We start from the raw sequence: 21,951 nt of genomic DNA, 5'->3' as shown, positions 1-21,951 counted from the left end.
TGCCTATGGACTCTAAACCAAGAAACAAGTAAATAAAAGTCAAACAGAAAACAAACCAAAAAACCACCTACAGGCTCTGAAGTACACACAAAAGCAAGGAAGTTTTCTGACGGAGAGTTGAACCACAGGGGGAAAAAATAAAAAAAAATAAACTATCTTAGAACGATTTACTCATTCTTATGGCTTTAGGCTAGAAGACAGAATACAGTCACCTCCCCAGAGGGTGGATAAAATTCAGAAAGAAAACACAAAGTTTTCTGGCTTAAAGTAACAAAAGTCATAGTTCAAGGAAACCACAATCATTGGAGAGTGAGAGGCTAATCCTGGAGGATCCAGGGCCAGAGAAGGAGAACTCCAAATTTTATGTATACACTTTTCTCAGATCTCTGACCGAAGCCAGAAACACGCAAACATGGAGCAGGCCTCCAACAACCCCGCTAAAGACAAAAGAATTAAATAGAGAAGCTCGTGCCCAAAAGATGGGGTTGTGAATTGGGTCAAACGTTGTTCATTGCCTACTATAAGAAAATGCCAAGCCTCTGAAGGAGGTATTTACAATTCAAGAATGCAATTCAAAAATATTAAGCATTGGAAGAACTTGGAAAATGTGACCTATTCTCAAGGGGAAAAAAAAAATTCAACAGAAACCAACACTGAGATGACCCAGATGTCAGGATGTTTAGTCTAGGATGTTAAAGTAAATTTTATAACTATGCTTGATTAGAAAAGAGGAAAATACACTTCTAATGAATGCAAAGACAGAAGATGTTGAAAGAGAAATAGAAAGAATAAAAATATCCAAATGGAAATTTTATAATTGAAAAAATACAATACAATAAAATACAATAACAATAATCCAAAATGCCAGGATAGTCTTAGGAGAAGAACGGTAGAGACTTTTAAAAAGAGTCACTAAAAAGAGAGATAGTTTAATAGAAGATATCTAATCTGAAGAAAAGAGAGAAAAATAATGAGGAAAAAAAATGAACAGAGATTCAAGGATGAGTGGGATGACAAAAATGAAAACCACCCACATATGTGTGATTAGACTCCCAAAGAGATCATAGATAACTGAGCAGGAAAAACACTTAAAGAAATATTGGCCTGAAAACCTCCCAAATTTAGTGAAAGCTATACATTTACCGATCCGCTAGGCTCAAATTCAAGCAAGATAAATATAAGGAAAACCACAACAAGCTATTTCATAGTCAATTGCTGAAAACCAGAGATAAAGAGAAAATTCTGAAAGAAGCCTGAGGAAAATGGCAACTTATATCCAGGGAGGAAACAATTAGAATGATCAAAGACTTCTAATCAGAAATTATAAAAACCAGAAGACAGCAAAACATCTTTAAGTGCTGAAATGAAAAAACTGCTTACCAAGAATTTTATATCTATATAAATATCTTTCAGAATGATAGTGTGATATTTTCAGAGAAAAGACAAATAGATGAGTTATCTACAGACCCCCTACTATAAGGAACGTTTAAAGCTCTTTTTCAAGCTGAAGGGGTATGACATAGTATACAATAGTATCTTCAGGAATAAGTGAAAAACATCAGAAATGGTAAATATTGAAATAAATATAAAATGCTATTTTTCTCCCTTAGTTTTAAAATCCATATGACTGAGGCACCTGGATGGCTCAGTTGGTTAAGTATCAGACTTTTGATTTTGCTCGGGTCATGAGTTCAAACTCTGTACCAGGCTCTGTGCTAACAGTGTAGAGCCTGCTTGGGATTCTCTTTCTCTTTCTCGCTTTCTCTCTCTCTCTCTCTCTCTCTCTCTCTCTCTCTGCCCCTCCTGCTCATATTCATGCTCTCTGTCTCTCTCCCCCAAAATAAATAAATAAACTTAAAAAAATAAAATCCATATGACTAAAAAAAATTATAACATTGAATTATCATTTTTATGTTTGTATATGTAAAAATAGAACACAGTAGCATAAAATTAAGGGATATAAACAGTTACAAGATTTAACTCTAAGTAGATTGAAAACTTTAGTTTGTGTTATCCTTCAAGGAACTACTAACAAAAAATGCAAAATTAATAATCCAATACGTAAGTTAAAATGGAATACTAAAAAATATCTAAATGATACAAAATAAAGCAGGAAATGAGGAACAAAAGAACAAATTCAAAAGAGAGAAAGTAGAAAACAATGTTAGACCTAAATCCAACTACATAAATAATTAAATGAAGTTTTAATAAGGTAAACATTCTAATTAAAACATCACAGACGTCAAAATTAATTAAGAATCCACTCTGCACTACATATGAGATCCATTTCATATATATATAACACAAATTGAAACTACGTGGATGAAAAAATATTTAATATGCAAACAGTATGTATTAGAGAGCAAATCAATTATGTCCACTTAGGACAAAAGAATGATCAGATGTAACATGGGCGTTGAATACTGATAAAAGAAGAACACAAAACATTCAGGAATCTATTATTTACTTAGTAACAGAGCTCTATTTTTTTTAATTCATTATTAATTTATTTATTAGTTTTTGACAGAGTGAGAGAGAGAGGAGGGCAGAGGGACAGAGAAAGAGAGAGAGTCTGAAGCAGGCTCCGTGCTCCGAGCAGAGCCGGATGAGGGGCTCTACATCATGACCGTGAGATCATGACCTGAGCTGAAATCAGTGGGACGCTCAGCTGACTGAGCCACAGAGGCACCCCATTAGTGGACAGCAGAGCTTTCAAATCATGCAGCAAAGATTGACAGAAGAGACCATTTCCCAAATGTTGTTAAAAATGTTAACACATCTCTTTCAGCAGTTGATAGAACTAGACACACATACACACAAATTCCACTACCATGACCTCATTGATATATAGAGAGCAATACATTCAACAATTGAAGACTACATATTTTTCCAAGTGTGCAGAGCACGTTTACCAAAATAAGCTATATGCTGCCCCATAAATATATTTTATTTTTCTTTTTCTTTTTTTTTTTTTTAATTTAATTCCAGGGTCACGTGGGTGGCTCAGTAGGCTGAGCGTCTGACTTCAGCTCAGGTCATAGTCTCCTGGCTCGTGAGTTCGAGCCCCACGCCTGGCTCACTGCTGACAGTGCAGAGCCTGTTTAAGATCTGCTGTCTCTCTCTCTCTCTCTCTCTCTCTCTCTCTCTCTCTGTCCCTCCCCTTTCTTTTCTCTCCCCAAAATAAACAAACATGAAAAGAATTTAATTCCAGGGCACCTGGGTGGCTCAGTCGGTTGAGCGTCCGACTTCAGCTCGGATCATGAGTGGTCTGTGAGTTCGAGCCCCGCGTAGGGCTCTGTGCTGACAGCTGGGAGCCTGGAGCCTGCTTTGGAAACTGTGTCTCCCTCTCTCTCTGCTCCCCCCCCCCCCACTCCCTCATGCTCTGTTTCTCTCTCTCTCTGTCTCTCTCTCTGTCAAAAATAAACATTAAAAAAATTAAAAGAATTTCATTCCAATATAGTTATATTAGTTTCATGTATACAACATAATGGTTCAACAATTCTATATCAAGACAAGTGTACCAAAAAATATTTTCAATAGATTTCAAAGAATTGAAATAACATATAGTATGTTGTTTATTATTAATAGAATTAAATTAAAGCAAACATGATACAATATCTAGAAAACACAAATATTTGGAAATTATGCAAAATACTTGTAGATAATCTATAGAAATCACAAAAAAAGTAAAAACAAGTTTTAAGCAAATGCTACAATTCAACATATCCACTTTTGTGGAATGTAGTAAAACTAACTGTTGCTTAAAAGGAAATACATAACTTTAAGTTATATTAAACTTATATTAAAAAAAGAAGATCTAAAATCAATAACCCAAGTTTCCAGAGAGCAGGCTTTATGTAAAGACTGGAAGGCTATGAGGTAAGAAAGCACACAGGTTCCAGATTAGAAAGGGTACCGTGTACACAGGTCAGGAGCTTGAACTTTACATCGAATGCCCTGGGGAGTCATTGCAGTGTTCTCAGTAGGGAAGAAGTAGGATCAGATTTTTCATTTCAAGAAGATTATTCTGAGAGCGGAGTGATTTATGGATTTATTTCAGATCCATTTGCAGTGAATAGACAGGAAATCATTTAATAATCTATATCTGAAAGGGACCAAAGTCCATTAAAAAGCTGTCTATGGAAAATGGGAGAACCCGCTGGTGTCAGAACTATTAAGGAGGTAGTAGCAATAAGATTTTGTGACTGGCTGCATGTTGATGTTGAGCCAAAGGATGGACTTTTCTTGGCTTTGGTGAAACAGAGGATGTGGGAACAGCAGCAACAGTCATGGAAATTAAAAAAAAAAAAAAGGGTGAAACAGGAGGTTTCAAGGAAAAATAGACATTCATTGTAGGGGAGTTAGACATTCAGCTTGTTAATTTTCTCAATTTCTATTTTCTGTTACATTAATTTCTACTCTTGTCTTTATTACTTTCTCCTTCTTTGTGTTGGGTTTACTTTTTTTTCATTTCAGAGGAGTCTGACTCCATTTTTCTTTTGCTATTAGGATGAGATTTATAGGAGAATACTGTTTGCTTTGAGGAGACAATGCAATGGGAAAGATAGCAAACCTATAAGAAGTTTGAGGCGTGTTGTCAATGGTGGCATTAGGAATTATTTTACTATTGGGAATACCTTTCTCTTGTAGAGATGGTCAAATAAATGAAATCTCTATGTACAGTACAGTATTGCATAGTACAGAAGAAAATATCAGCACTATATTGGAGTGCTATTATTGGGTTATGCTGTTTGGAAGACACTAATATTCACAGCCTTAGTTTATTCTCTTTTTAAAAAATAATTTTTATTTATTACTGATAGAGAGAAAGAGACAGCATGAGCAAGGGGAGGGGCAGAGCAAGAGAGGGACACAGAATCTGAAGCAGGTTCCAGGCTCTGAGCTGTCGGCACAGAGCCCGACTCGGGGCTCAAACTCACCAGCCGTGAGACCATGACCTGAGCCACAGTCAGACACTTAACCGACTGAGCCACCCAGGTGTCCCACAGCCTTAGTTTATTCTTTATCATTCCTCAGGCAGAAAATTTCTATACCTGAAATCCATTCTACCTAAGAATAGCTAAATACAAATCCTAAGTTTTCGTACCTGTTATGAGAGATGAAAGAGCATACACACATTTTTCCCATGTCCAGGAAAACAATATTCTATAAAATACCTCATATTAATTGCTCATAATGAATTATTGATCCTATAACCCCTGGAAATAATATAATTGCATCTTCTAATAATCTTTTACTCTTCATCACACTTGATTTTTATAAAATTTTTTAGTGTTTATTTATTCTTGAGAGAGAGAAAGAGAGAGAGCATGAGTAAGGGACAGGTAGAGAGAGAAGGCCGAGGATCTGAAGAGGACTCCGTGCTGACAGCAGAGAGCCCAGTGTGGGGCTCGAACCCATGAACCATGAGATCATGACCTGAACCGGAGTCAGAAGCTTAAGTAACTGAGCCACCCTGGCACCCTACCCTTGACTTTTAGCACGTTTGCTACTGTTGATTGAGTCCTCTTTCTTGACACTATACTCACATAGTTTTCCTTAAACTCTTTTCTTTATCACTCTTGAATTTCTTTTCCTGTTTCCTTTGAAAATTCTTCTTTCTTCCTTATACTTTTGTGATTTCAACCAGTTACTCACAAATATATATTTTCTCATTAGACAATTTTCCTGAACTTCCAACTATTGTATCTAACTGTCTGATAGCCATCACTAATAGATGTTCCGTAGGACTTCAGCTGAACTTGTCAAACACGAAATTCAAACCTACCTTCCCCATATCAACCACCTGAATCCATTTAATACATTTAAGCACTATCATCCACCCAGTCATTCAAAACGGAGGAGCCACCTATAAAGCCTCTTTTACCCCCTCAATCAATTAACAATCCTGTTAACTTTACCCCTAAATTATATCTTGGATATGCACACCTCTACATTTCATTGTTCATCATTAATCACTGAAACTACATTTCATTTCATTGTTCATCATTAATCACTGAAACTACTACAAAGACTGGAGTTTACTCTTTCAAATTCACCTTTCAGAAAAAATCACACACATGCATATACACCCGTCCACATGCATATATGTATACACACATTCATAACTGTTTCATTTATTTATTTCAATCTTTCTGTGACTCTCCATGGCATACAGAATATAGTCCCATTAGTGGTACTAATTTAGTTCTAGGTAAACAGTCTTATAAATGATTTAATAATGATTAATGATTTAATCATGCTTATAATGATTTAATAATTTATAATGATTTAAATAAACAGAACAGGAATGGGGCGCCTGGGTGACTCAGTCGGTTGGACCTCTGACTTCATTCAGGTCATGATCTTGCGGTTTGTGAGTTCAAGCCCTGCATTGGGCTCTGGGCTGACAGCTCAGAGCCTGGAGCCTGCTTCAGATTCTGTGTCTCCCTCTCTCTCTCTGCCCCTCCCCTGCTCATGCTCTGTCTCTGTCTCTCTCTTTCTCAAAAATAAACATTTAAAACATTTTTTAAAAAATAGGAAAGATGAACAATTAATGCTAACCACGAATACTTCCAAAATCTTCCCAATATCTAATCATAGAGTCATGAATCTAAATACAACCGCTATTCATTATCAAACATTTATCGAGTCGCTAATATCAGTCTGTCATGCATTCCGATACTAGAAATACATTAGCAGGCAAGGCAAACTTTATCTTGCTGAATCAGTTAAACAAAAAGGCCACTGGGCTGTGTTGGCTTTCATGCCCTTGTAGCCTTTTGTAAGTAAAATCAAACATAACCCTAAAATGCTTCCATTGTAAGTAATCAAGACCTAAAGACAACCAATTATAAACAACCGACTAGTCTTTCCCAAATAAAGCAACCATGTAAGCCACAGCCACTCAAATGGTGCCATTGTGTTGCCTCCTGTCACCTCTTCTCTACGAAAGTCTTTCTGCAAGTTCCTGCAGACGAACCAACCACCTTCCATTTGGCACGACCCCATTTGTGTCAAGTTTTGCTCAAATAAGCTCTTATCAATTTAATGTTTAAAATAATATAAAACCCTATCAATTTAAAAGGTTATCTTTTAAGAATGCTCTCATGATGCTTACATTTCTATATATAAATAAGTGATTAACTTCAAAACAGTGGTACGGTTTCTAAAAAATAAAATATGTCAGTCGGACATAGGAACTCAAGATTGTGTTTTAACTAGAGTCATCAAAAAGAGATGTCTCCTAGGAGACAACACTGATTTGATATATACATTTTAAAAAACGGTAGGCTTGATGCCCTGATGATGGAGTACAGTTTTTTAAGCAGACAGCCAAGCAACACAAAGGACCATAAATGAGGATGACTCTTGCGCATTTGAAAGGCAGAAAGAGAGAAAGTGGAGGTAGAGCATGATGGGAAAGAATGATGGGAAAGGAGATGAACTTTGTGAGGAAAGGAAACATCCAAGGTCTTTCAGGACAGGGTAAATCAAGTAATAAAAGATTATGTTTCCAGCTCCTCACCTGTAGGAGAGTTACATATTATTATGCTTCCCTTTTCAAAAGAGGTATACTCTTTCACTAGTTTTCATCATTATATACCTATTTCTTTTAATTAAATAGAAATAAAAGCAAACCCAATAGATTTATAATCACATGTGTGCAGTTTCTAAGGAGGAACAATTATGATTTAGGACATTTTCCGAATCGTCTTTACATCTTTTCCTTGATGTTTTTCTTCCTTGTTAAATTTCCCTTTTTGTCTTTCGTTAAAGACCTCTCCAGGAACACCTGGGTGGCTCAGTCGGTTAAGCATCCAGCTTCTACTCATGTCACGATCTCATGGTTTATGGGTTCAAGCCTTGTATCATCTCTGAATTGACAGTGTGGAGCCTACTTGGTATTCTCTCTCTTTCCCTCTCTCTCTGCCTCTTTACCCACTCACGCCTTCTCTCTTCCTCAAAAATAAATAAGTAAACTCTTAAAAAAAAAGAAAGAAATAAAAAGACCTCTCCATGGTTTTCCACTATAAGCATTTATTTTTTAAAAAAAGATCTGGAATTCATTTTAACTATAGTATAAATAAATGACCGATAGCTGCTTAAAGTACTTGCAATCTTAATATATATGTCATAAAATCTCAAGATATAAACTAAGGAAAGATTACTCTTACTGGTAGAAAAATATATATTTTTCCTAAGTGATGTTGGCCTCTCAAAACTTTCTAAGTTTTAAGTACCCCCCTGGAGCTGGAGAACTGAGCTGGGTGTGAGTGCTAACAGAGGTCATAGCTGATAGGAGCATTTAGGTAAATCCAAAGTTCATGTACACCATTTTACATCAGGCCTCATCCTCATTCTACTATAAACCCCCAAAATCCAAAAGTATAGATTTTTATACTTTTTTAAAAAGCACAATCTAGAGCTGCATTAAACAGGCATCAGATCTGTCTCAAGGCATTAAGCTTTTAGTTTTTCAGACAACAGTGGAAGTGCAGGAGATTTGGTTGAGTACCTAAATTTGACCATAATCTCTGAATCTTTTTACATAGCAAACTTAACACTTTGGCCCCTGGAGTACCCTATTTGATACAACCTGGCATCTAACCAAAAGTCACCTTACACTGAAAGAGTTATTTGAGTAAATTACCGGGGGACCTTGAGATTTGTGAGTAAGAAACTGTGTGTGTGCTTAATTCAAGCCACAGTCATTAAGATTATATATCATGCAATCCAATGTTATTGAGATGTGTATGCTGCTGAGTCCAGATGTCCTTAGTGATTTGCTGAAATGTCTCTAACTCAGCACTTTGGAAGTTTCTTGCTAAGAATACTGTTCTTCTTCATATAACAGTTCCTCTCTCCTTTCTACCTTTTATTTGAAACCTTATGAAGAAAGTACATGAAGAGAGAAAGACATTCACCAACCTCTATGTAGGACAATTAGGAGTTAACTGATTCACACATGTCTCATTCAGGATATAGCTTCCAAAAGACATCTGCGACCACACCCTAAGGTCGGCCTGGAATGTAATATGATAAGAAAATCCACTGTAATATGCCCAATAAATTGAAAAGAATGCAAAATAAATAGCACCTAAAATAGTTATATTTCACAAAGACATTTGTATGGAACGCTTTCAAAAGGAAAGCAGTCCCTTTTGAGACCTGATTACTCCTTCTGGGTGGGGGCTAGTAATCATGTGAACAGCAGCAATTGCTTCTTAGTAATGACCGCTGCAGGTCTCCTGTTCAGTTCTTCTATTCTCAAACACAATGTGCAGAATGTCAAGTTTGACTGCTCTATGAATAATTCAAAATGATCAGTTCCTGAATTGCCATTTGTGGTCCAGGGGTGGGTTACCATTCAAACTAGTGCACTGAGTAGCTCACCAGAATATGTCTGAAAATGAGCCAAGATTTTGGGTTTGTTGCTTTTTTTTTTTTTTTCTTTTTCCCTTCTCTAACAAAGAAAGAAAGATACTGGGCTCAAAGTGGATGGATTTTCTTACAGAGAAAAGCTTTTAACCACTGACAGCATAAAGCAGTGCATGCGAATTTTTATATAAACAATCCCACTGCTTGATGCTCATGCTTTCTTCCCCAGATTCACTCCTATGAAAAATTCCCTGGCAGTGTCTCTGTGTGACCATTTTCTCAACCAAAGGTCTGTAGCTGCATGTCTAGGCTCAGCAACTGAAAAATGCACTTACTGAAAAAAGAAACCATTTCCAATAAAAGCAACAGCATTTGAGTGGACTGGCCAAGCCAATTTCTGCTTTGTGTAACTGCTCAGGTTCCAACAGTTCTTTTTTATATTTATTTTTTTCCTAATAGATTGAAAGCCTCCTTTTTATTGCTGAGCTATAGCAATGCAATCCAGTAAAAATAGTCAAGTGTCTTTCTGTACAAGCTTGTAATTTCCTTTTCTGTTAAGGTTATTTTGGAAATAAAAGAAAGTTATAAATCAAAGAAAACTATTAGGTCTTCTCCTTCCTCAGCCCCTTCAACCCCAGTAAATCTCACAGTCTTAAAGCCAATCAGTTTTAAAAAATTCAACTTAACAAACTTGTGTTAAGCATCTGATATCTAGGTTTGAATAGAATAAACCATAGTCCTTCATTTAAGCATTTTAAAAATTGAGATCATTTCAGGCAATAAAAAATCAATTTAATTAGACTAAAACAAAAATGCAGTTAAGTATGAGAGGTAAAGAATGCTATAGAATTAGGATATTGAAAAGTGTCACAGACCATGAGGTAAGGCTCAACAGTGAAAGTCCACACAGCACAAGTTGCTACTTTGACCCAAATGAATAGTACCCTGAAGGACTTAAATGCCTTCAGAATTCTCTTTTTCTTCTCAGCTTGTGTAGGCTTGATTTTCCCCGCACACCAACCCCTTTTGAATAGGAGAAAACACTGCTCTGACAACTATCTGGTGTCAGTGCCCCTGGGAAGGAATTGATTGGCTTTGGCTTATCTATGATCAGGTGCCCCTAAAATTAAAGTCAAGGAAAGGGCAATCAAGGAAAACAACACAGATTTTACGGGAAAGTTACTGTAGGCAGGAGAAAAGACAGGTTCCATGGGGCGCCTGGGTGGCTCAGTCAGTAAAAGCATCTGACTTTGGCTCAGGTCACGATCTCCCAGTCCATGGGTTTGAGCCCGACTTGGGACTCTGTGCCCACAGTTCTGGGAGCCTGGAGTCAGCTTCGGATTCTGTCTCCCTCTCTCTCTGTTCCTCCCCCACTTGCACTTTCTCTCTCTCTCTCTCTCTCTCTCTCTCTCTCTCTCTCTCTCTTTCAAGAATAAATATTTTAAAAATCTAAAAAAAAAAAAGAAAGAAAAAAACGAAAAACGAAAAGAAAGTTTTCCTCTCTGAAAGAGGTATTCGTGGTTACTAAGATTGATGTAGAGCAAAGTGATAGGTGTGCAAAATGCATAAAAGATTAGCAGTTTATTATTTTTTTTATTTGTTTTTAATGTTTACTTATTTAGAGAGAGACACAGAGTGCAAGCAGGGGAGGGGCAGACAGGGAGGGAGACACAGAACTCGAGCAGGGGCCAGGCTCTGAACTGTCTGCACAGAGCAGATGCAGGGCTCGAACTCATGAGATCATGACCTGAGCTGAAGTTGGACATTCAACCAACAGGCACCCTAAAGATAAGCAGTTTAAAAAAAAATTTAAAATATGACCTAAACTTAGATGGAATTGAAAAAAATTTGCAAAAACAATCAAATCAACCATCAGGGGTGTTTTTCTCTTAAAAGGCCTCATTTTACTGTAATAATATGCTTCACAGCCAAGATGATAATTTTTAATGTTATGAAATTTCAAGGTATTGGGTGTCATTCTTTGCATCATATCCACACATGTAGCAGATGTGTCCATGAGATACATAAACATGAGATACATAGGTCTGGCCTCTTAAAGTGATGCCTCTGGGAATTTCAAAAATTAGAATTTTAATAACAACAATAGCGATAATAATCAAAATAGCTATCCTTTACAACTGTTTTTTAATTTAAATCCACGTGTATCACTTAATAGCTGTATGATCCTGAGCAAAAAGCTGACCTCTTGTTTTTATATTCATTATTATGAAATAAGTATAGTAATATTGTCTGCCTCATAAGCAAAATAAAAATCAATTAAGATGATATATGAGTAAGGGGATTGGGACTCTGACATACAGTAAGCCCACAATAAATGCTAGCTTCGATGATTATTATGATGATGATAATGAAGATGCTAATGATGCAATCATGTATGTACGTAAAGGTTAATTTTCAAATGGGAAAAAATGTAAATATCTTTTGGATTTCTTTCCTCTTAATTTGTGAATGTCTATGTATATATGTCTGTGAATTAGTGTATGTGTGCTCGCAAAGGTGTCATTAGCTGAATCTATTAAAAAGGAAACCTACATGAAACAAAAAAATTTTTTTTCAAAACTCTGTGAGAAAAATCACAAGGTTGGGGGGAATTTGGAATGATAAAATGTAATTTTGAACAAAGCTTTCCCTGAAGTGCTCTCTGTTAGTTTGACTAGACTACGACACATATTTCTTTCTTAACTCATGAAATAGAGATTTTAGTTTGAATAAACACCAGTGCTGCACTTTTCCCATTTTCAGTCAATTATAAATAATAATAGAGATTGATTCTTTGATGGGGTTATTATGATTTCTGCTAATTGTCATTCATTACAGAGTATTTCATGAGTATTTAGAAAAAAAATGGGAGAGACACAAACAATTGTAAGGGCAGGGTTCAGTTCATGTCTTCAGGAATTTTTCCTAACAAATTGAGAAATATTAAGTGTCAACCATCTGGTTCTGAATGAGATAGCACTGAAGAAAGAATTGAACTGATTTAGATAGAGAAATTATTTAAATGAAGAGTGGATGTTGAATAGGCTATTATTGGCTAAGTGAGAGTTCAGTATGTAAGAGAGAGAAATGAGAATATTTAAAGTAAGGAAATAAATAGGATAAGTCAAGGCTTAAGGGCAGATTCAAGCAAGATGCTATAATTAGGCGAATACAAATGTAAGCAAATGGTGTGCAGTACCATATTGTGGGAAACCAACTCAGATTTACTGAAAAGCATTAGGTACAAAATGTGCTAAAAATCAGCAGAGCAGTTTTGTTTTAAGAAATGGGAGAAACTGAGATTTCTTAGAAGGTAACTGCTGCTATTGGTTGAATACTGGGTATTGAGTATCAGTTGGGAGGAATTCTGGAGGCAGACAAGTGAAGAGTACTATTGATATCTAAGAGTATAATGATATAGACCAAGATATTATTCTGCCACTCTGTATCTCCCAATCGACAATTTACTAATAATAGTAATTGAAATATGAGATCGATTGGATACCCAGATCCATTCTTACTAAAGGATGTAAGACAAACATTTCTCCAGCCAAACGTAAACTTTATTTCTAGAAATATTTCTCCCCTAAATTACTGTATCTTTTTTAAAACTCATCAACCCTGATAAGCAAAATAGAAAAAAAACCCTAAAGTTTTTTCATAAATCTTTCCATTAAAACAATAGGAATTCCCAATATGCCTAATATTTTCCTCATAAAAGTACCCTGGATCATTTTAGTTTTTCTAATGCAAAGATCCTACCCAAGGACAATCTCTTCCAATTGTGAATATCCAGACACCATCTGTCTGTGAAGTAATAAAAGAAATCTCAGAATGCAAGGGTATTAGAAATGTGAATAAATAAAATGGAGAAACGTCTATTTAAAGCTGGAAAATTCATAAAGATATGTGACTTGATTAAATAATCTTACTCCAGATGCATTAAGCTAAAGCTTACTGATTTAACTACCTTTTTAATAGATGCTAAAACTGAGACACAACTAGTTTAAATTATTTGCCACTTTCCTTCCAAATGAGAAGACCACATGCTTCATTCAATGATTCATTTAATGAACATTCATTTTGTACCTGCTAAAACTCCAACGATGCATTTTAAATCACTAAAATTATGTATGTAAATAAGACATGGTTCTTGTATTTATACTTTAGTAGGTGCTACAAACAAATAATGATACAATCATAATGATCATTTTGAATACATGGCTAAACCAAGGTACTGGGAGAGCACAAATAGGGGTACATAGTAGTCTGACCTGATAGGGAACCCTTTCAATTATCCTGATAGTTCTCTTTCAATTATGCAGTTTGCCACATTGTAATCATCCTCTGGAGCCTTCCAAGAACTTAACCACTGTAGTAATATCACCTTTAACACATAGCACCTAATTTCACGATAAAGTTAAAGGCCACAAGGGGGAGTAGATAGTAATAGGTCTACTTTTCACTGACTGGATGAGTATGAACCCCAGTGAAATCATGATCAACTTTTGACTTGCAAGTAATTATATTCAAAGACCAGCTTTGCTGACATTTTTGTCACTTAAGTTTAAGGACGAACTTTAAGGATGAATAAATAGTCAAAGACTAAATCTCTGGAACACATGTTTTTACTTAGCATCTCTTTTAAGAGCTATTGTTGTGAATAAACACTGAATAGTGCTTGTATTCAGTTCAAATGTGGCAATCACAAGTGAGTGTGTTCTATTTTATGATGAATTCAATGAGAAAAGTCGGAACATATAAATAACATCTGGGAAATTGAACACGGCATTTTTTTTGGTTATTTTTATTGGTTTGACCTTATAATATAGCTTACTAAACTGATTATTGTTAATTATGCACACGTGAATTATTATGTATCTATTTATTTAAGAGGTGAATAGCTTGTTTTAGAATTGCTTAGTCTTAAAACATATGTTTTAAATAATGAGTATCTAACATACCGTGTCTTATGATAGTGTCTTATTTAACTACAGTCATTAACTAAACAGCAATTATGAGAAACATATTTAATGAATTAGAATCATCATTTCCCAATGACTATCTACAATGGTGGTTTAAGCTCATGTGACATTTTTCTTTTTGGAAAACAGTAGGGTATATTCATACTACCTTGCTTATTCTATTACATCTCTAATAAATCTCATTTCAGATAATCTCTTCCACCACAAATCAAAATTAAATAAATGGCCACATATGGGAAGATGCCTTTTGGAGACAGACATGCCTATTGTCTGAAACTAGGCCATGGTTCTGCTTACGCAGAGATGTCAATTTTATTTCACAATGTCTCTAATTGCTTTCATTACCACTATAGTCCAACCTCTTGAAGGGCACAGTTGTGTCATCTTTGTGATTTTCACAGGGCTTAGAACAGTGCTTCAGAGAATTACTTACTCTATATTTACTGAAAGAATACCTGCTTTCCCCAATATTATATCTACTATTTAGACAGCTCATTCTAGACAGCCATTTGGACAAATATAGAGAGGATAAAAAAATCATCAATGTCAGGTCTCAGGTAGATAAACAAAGTTGGGGAGAGTTTGGGATGATTGGATCGTATTATAACTTTTAATGAATGGGTGCAGTAAGCCAGAATTTTTGTTAATTGCTGTATATGTGTTACACATTATCTCCTGTATGTCCCCAAATAACCACATGGCATAAAATTGTATTGATGGCCAAAGCTAAATTCAGACAGGTTGTTCTCTGTCAAAGCTCACAAAGCATATCAGCTACAAACCTATGTTTATCTAATTGGGATTTTATTCACTAGAGAAAAAGAAAAAAAAAAGAGGGCTTGTTTTAGAGCTCAGAAACAATAAATTGAAAAAGAAACCAATGGGCTTAAAGTAGGAGAATGATACATATGTTTTATATTGTAAACTTATGATTTTGGCTGCTCTGTAAATAATAAACATGTAGCTGAGACGCAAGAGTAGAAGTATGCTAAGCAAAATTCTAGAGGGTCCCATAACCTTTGCCCCTGGCCATTGTTGTTGTGATTATCTTGGTATGTGGCCAAAGGGACTTTCTACTCATAATTAAAGTTATTAATAAATTCTCTTTAAAATAAAAGTATTATATAGGTGTGCCTAATCTATTCATTTGAGCCCTTTAAAAACATTTTTCTCTGGTTTGCCACAAAGGGCAAGTCACAGGTACACAAAATATGAGAAGGAGTTACCTCTGGGGTTATTTTTGTTGAATTAGAGATGAAGGGGACCATATGTAAAGTAATACAGATGGGTCTCTAGAAGCTGAGAGCAGTTCATGGCTGAAGCCAGCAGGAAAACAGGGACTTCATTCCTACAACCACAAGTAACTGAATTCTGCCAGTCATCTGAATGAACTTGGAAGTATATTCTTCCCTGGAGCCTGCAGATAAGATCCCAGTTTGACCAACACCTTAGCTTCCACCTTTTGTGACGGTAAGAAGAAAAACCTGTTAGTCCTTCCTGTACATCTGACCTACAAAACTCTGAACTAATAAATGGGTATTGTTTTAACCATAAGTTTGTGATTATTTGTCACATCAGCAATAGAAAACGAGGCAGGAAACGAGACAGGAAGACCAATTATTGTCAATTGCTGATCATGGCCACATGATGGTAGTTTGAACAAGAAATGTGTCAGTGGCACTGAAGATGATGTGAAAATGATTGGGACACATTCTGGAAATACAAAATAAAAGTATTTGTTGATGAATTGGATATATGGGATGAGGAGAGGAGAGGAATCAAGGAAGACTCTTGAGTTTGGAGTTTGCATAACTGGATAAATGGCTATGTATTTAATTTCTATAGAAACCACTGGGCAGTGATGTATTTGTATTGCTTTGGAGCATGTGCATGATATGATATCTATTATATTTAAGTAATAATATTAAGCAACCTTGCCACTCGGACTGGATCCGAAACATTGAAACATGATGTCTGATTAGAGTTGTAAATTTGTAGTGACCCCTTTATAAAGAGCATTTAAAATTCTAGAACTGGATGTGTGCATCCAGAGAGATAAGTGGAAGATGAATCATCAAGTCCAAGACTTGTGTCATCCAATATCTCCAGGTTTAGTGGAGATAGCAGAATCACTGGTTTTCATGGGAATAAAAAGATACTACACAAGAAGGTTAGTAAAAGGAAGTGTGGTGTCATAATCATACTGCAGAAAATATTTCAAGATGTAAGAAGTTACAAATGATGACTGAGAATTACCCATGATATTTGAACACAAAACGGCATTCAAGAGCAGTTTCACTACAGTGATAAGTACTGAAGACAATTCTAAGTTGAAGAGTGAATAGGAGATGAATAAGTCTAGATCATTTGGTAGCTGAATACTTAAAGAAGTAATTTTAGGAAGGATATACATACATGGTAGTAAAGGAGACTCAAAGTAGAGTATTTCAGAATGCTATTTTTGTTTGCCGTATCTGCCAGTAATTTTTTGAGCCATTATCAAGAAGAAGATTTAGCACAAAGGGCAAGCACTAAAATAAAAAGTTTGAATTTCTGTAATGCCACATATCCCATACTGTTTAGCAAATCACTGGATTTATCTGTTTCAATTTTCTCAAGTACAGAATAAAAATAATAATACCTACCTCAGAATATTGTTGTGGGGTTAAAGGAGATTGATTAATACAGAGCACAGTATGTAGAAGATACTCAATGAAATATCAATTTCACTTAGGTCTATGGCACATTATGTTTCATTAGAAAAAAATAAAAGAAAAAGCCAAATCATTTGAGTTCTTACTGTGATTTAAAAACCTTTTCCTGCATAAAAATTTGGGGGAACCCAACTTCAATTTCAAAAAATTGTTTCTAACATTGAAATTATATGCTCTCTTTGGACCCACGCATACACATTCAGGAGGAAATTAAAGCTACATAATTTCCTTAAGTCATTTCAAAAATCTGAGAAAGTATCTTGTATTATATATAAAAATATTATAAAGGCAATTTAGGAAGGACAAATCCGGTATAGATGATCAAAAGGGAACTTTCTTTAGCAATTGAAAAGTTGTTTTAGCCACATACTCCCCTCTGGGTCTATTGCTTCTGACAAAATTGACAAATGAAAATGTTTCAAAGTCCTTACTTAGGATGACTAGGAAATAGTTAATGGAAAATGGCAGAAATAAATCCCTGGAGAGAGCAGAAATTGTGGTAAGGCAGATGAATATGCGTCATCAAAACTCAAAAAGGAGAAAGCTCCTAAAATCCTAGAAATTGTTTTTCAAGATCCTTGGATTAAACCATGTACGGAGAGTATTAAAGTTTCAGTTTACCTTCTGCGTAGAACCTCTGAATATCCGTTTATTCCAGAAATAAGTTAATACTGCAAGCTGTGGGTTCAAGAAAGAGGAAAATTGATGACATCAACTTTGAGTTAACAGAGGGACACATGATTTTCTCCCGTTTCTCTAGATTCCATTTCCTTTATCCGTGTTTGTTTAGCAAATGCTGATTTGCAGATAGACAAATCCTATGTGAAATGGCCCTAATTTCACAATCCTGGGCAGAAACTTTTGTTAAATAGTCCCACTGTGTTGACTGCCTGAATAGGGAAGCTTATTTATTCTACATGTGTAAAGTGAGATTTGAAACTGAATACGATATTTATCTCCAAAGTAAGAGAAAATCTAAAAACACTCCTTGAAATAAAAATAGTCTTAATATGCTTTTTATAAACATATAACATTTGCCCCTAAACACTGGATAATATGCCATGATTCATGGACGATATAAACAAACTTTTGAAATTTAATAGATAGCTCAAAGATCCAGATTGCAGTACCAAGTTAGTGGTTACAAGCAACTTTCAGACCTAAAACCAGACAGTCTGAGGTTTCTATCAAAATCTGCCCCTCTTCGTGGTGTAACATTGATTGAACAGGTTGGTATTTACCTGTGAAGAGAATTGAAAGCTTCTCAAATCCAAATGTCTATGCAATAACACACTAGTGTAAATAGAACAACCACTGTGGGTTGTTTTTGTTTTTGTTTTCATTTTAGAAATTCATTGTATTCTCCTTGCATGTCTAAGCTGCTGGCAGAGAGAGAAAGCTTAAAAGCGAGAGAGGGTCGTAGGTCAAAGTCTTTGACAGATCAAAATCTACCTCTAGGTAATCTTTGGGGAATTCTGGGAAAAAGGGAAAGAAAAACTCCACGAACATTTCAGGACTTGAATTTTGCTGTAACATTTGTGAAATGAGACTTTTTCGACCATCAAACACCCTCTACTTACAAACCACTCAAGTCTCTGAAGTTCAACCCGGCCACACTTTTCGCACCTAATTGCCCATCAGAGTTGTGCCTTCCTGGATCTCTCTCAACAGATCATCACTCTCAAACCAGTCTGAGTTTTCCTGAAAATGAGTGAGGATCTGGAATAAGCCGCATTACAACAATGCAGAGAAATTTTCTATTTAGTTTCTGTCATTAGAGACAATAACTTTACTGATATGTCAGTTTACATCTCATTATCTGATGAAAATATCCAAGGACCCAAAGGGAAGGATTAGATGTACTAATTCAAATAGCATCAAATCATTCTCATGTTCCAAACTCTGTGATCCTCGTTGGGAGACACATGTGAAGAATGGGGCCCTTGCAACAATCATCTATCCTATAAAATAAGTACATTGATTAAAATCTGCTTTGATGTGTGTAAATTATACCTCAATTAAATAAACTATGTAATGGGGAAAAAAGGAAGAAATCTCTCCAAAATACCCCATGTTATAAGCACATTGATTTCAGGGACTCTGGCTCCCTAGTCCTCAACAGGTAGAGTGGTTGTCGAATGAACTTTCCTTGTTTGACAATTATCTCTTCTTCCTTTCTGTGCAGATGGCTTTCACCAACTCCCTACCCTCAAAATTAACCAAACTCTCTTCTGTCCTAACTTGCTATCATGTCCATATTTGTTATTGTTTACATATCACTATATTGCTAAATCCAAAATCTACATTTTAGGGGTCTGCTCTATATTGGCTGTACACATCATAGCACTAGGTGCCCAGTTACTGTCTATTGAAGAAATACATGAGCCACAAGCTACATCTTCTTAGGACCTTTCCTCCCTGTAGGAAGTTAATCTTCAATTCCATGATGCACACTACTGACAAAATATAAAACAATATATAGAAAATTATTTTATAATTTATAAGTTCATGGAACATTTAAAGACAAAGAGGCATTTGCATATGAAAACAATTTATGAATGTAGAATTGTTTTTCCTTTTTTTGTTTAAATATGTAAAATAATGAAGAAAAAGTGAGAACTGGTATCTGGATTAGTCACATAGGAATGGGTAGAATTATTTTTGTTACTATAATAAAATAAAGCTTCTATCACTGGTCAAATCTGAGAGTACCACTTATGATATTAACTTTGTGTTCAAAGCCTATGGACCTACTTAAATAATTATAACTTCTAAAATACTGCCTCTTTCACACCTTAGGAGAACTGGTATAAACGATTCATTTAGAATCATACTTAACAAGGTATTCATCATTATTACTTTTAAATGAATTTTAAGTAAATGGAAACTCAAAGCTATTGCCATTGCATATTTATTAACTATTCTCTGAATGTAGCGTAATTAACACCAGGCTTTACATTTTGTGAATTAAAACAATTCATGAGAAATTTTTATTTTTTGAACCAAATTTGCAAATCCAGGTTAACATGTACTACCTGCTCACTCCTTACTAAGTGCACACTTTTTTTTTTTTATGTTTATTCACTTACTTTGAAAGAGCCAGAGATGGCACCAGTGGGGGAGGGGCAGAGAGAGAGAGAGAGAGAGAGAGAGAGAGAGAGAATCCCAAGCAGGCTCTGTGCTGCCAGCACAAAGCCCAATGAGGGACCCAAACCCACAAAGCCATGAGATTGTGACCTGAAACCAAGAGTTAGATGCTTAACCGACTGAGCCATCCAGGCACCCCTACGTACACACTTTTTATATACAATATCTTATTTAAGTTCTATTCTAAAGGAATGTGATTTAGGAAATTAAATTAGGAAAAGTTGGACAGGGTATTTGGGAGAGGTTTCTTCCTTTTTTCCCCACTACATAGTTTATTTAATTGAAGTATAATTTACACACATCAAAGCAGATTTTAAGCATTATGGATCACAGAGTAGTTCATATTTAACCATTAGAGAAACTTTCAAACATTTTTCCAAAGTGGTCATGCAATTTTACAATCCTACTATGAAAGCATGAGAACTGAAGTTGCCCTATGTCCTCACCAACATTTAGCATTTCCAAAGTTTTAATTTTATTCTTTCTAGTCAGCATATCATGGGAATACATGACTATGCTTGTCCCTGGAGAATAATGATGCTGAGAAATTTTAATGATTTTATTGGCCAGTCACATGGTTTCTTTTGTGAAGTCTGTATTCAATTTCTCCATTAGTTTTCAATTTTATTTTTCATTTTATTTTATTTCTTAATGTTTATTTATTTTGAGAGAGAGAGAGAGAGAGAGAGAGAGAACAAACAGAGGAGGAACAGAGAGAGAAAGAGAGAGAATCCCAAGAAGGCTCTGTGTTGTCAGTCCAGAGTCCAAAATGGGGTTCGATTCCAACAACCAGGAGATCATGACCTGAGCTGAAATCAAGAGCCGGTTGCTTAACCGACAGAGCCACCCAGGCGGCCCTTATTTTTCCTTTCACTATTAAACTGCGTTAATTTTTAAATATATTCTGAAACACCAGCTGTTTGTCAGATGAACGAAATGTGAATATTTTTCCAATAATAGTTTATAAACTAAGTGAATTCTGATAGAAGTGTACACATCGTCATTAATCTTCTTTGCTAAAACTCAGTATAGAATACATCGTATAACTATTGCCCACCTGGGGAATCTTAATAATTAGCTCAAAAGTAATTCAAAGTAAAACAATTTTTTTCCAGCTAGCTAGAAATTAAAAAAAGACCATATTTACTTCTAAGTGTCATAAGTACTATCATTCTATCTAATTGAAGGCTGAGCGAGCTCAATGGGTGATTTGGAATGACAGTTTTCTTCTAGTTCCACAAGTGTGTTATGCTTTTACATGTGAGTCTATCGAAGGTTTTCCAAACTAGGAACATAGACTATCTGTCCCTTTATTTATATATGCTTTGATTTCGTCCTGTAGAGTTTTAGTTTTTGCAAACAGATCTATTCATATCTACTTGCTTACTTCTTAGTATGTTAGACTTACATCTAAGTAATTTTTTTAAATTGTATTGCAAGTGGTATTTAAAAAGTTTTAAACTTTAAATAAAAAGTTTTGTTTGCTATTGGTATATAGCAATTTTGTGTGTTAATCATACATGATGTTGCAATTTCTTATTAGTGCCAGGAATTATTTTACTGTTGGAGGGGTTGTATTTTTGTTTGTTTTTCATAGATCATCTGTGAATGAGAGGTACAGTTTTATTTCTTTCTTTCCAATGTGAATATTTTAAATTTACTTTTCTGGTTTTATTTCACTAACAAAGACTTTCATTGATTCAAAAATGTAGTAGTGAGTAGTG

Source organism: Prionailurus bengalensis, chromosome B3 (genome assembly GCF_016509475.1).
Source record: "Prionailurus bengalensis isolate Pbe53 chromosome B3, Fcat_Pben_1.1_paternal_pri, whole genome shotgun sequence".
Lineage (NCBI taxonomy): Eukaryota > Metazoa > Chordata > Mammalia > Carnivora > Felidae > Prionailurus > Prionailurus bengalensis.
Note: the sequence above shows the minus strand (reverse complement) of the source record.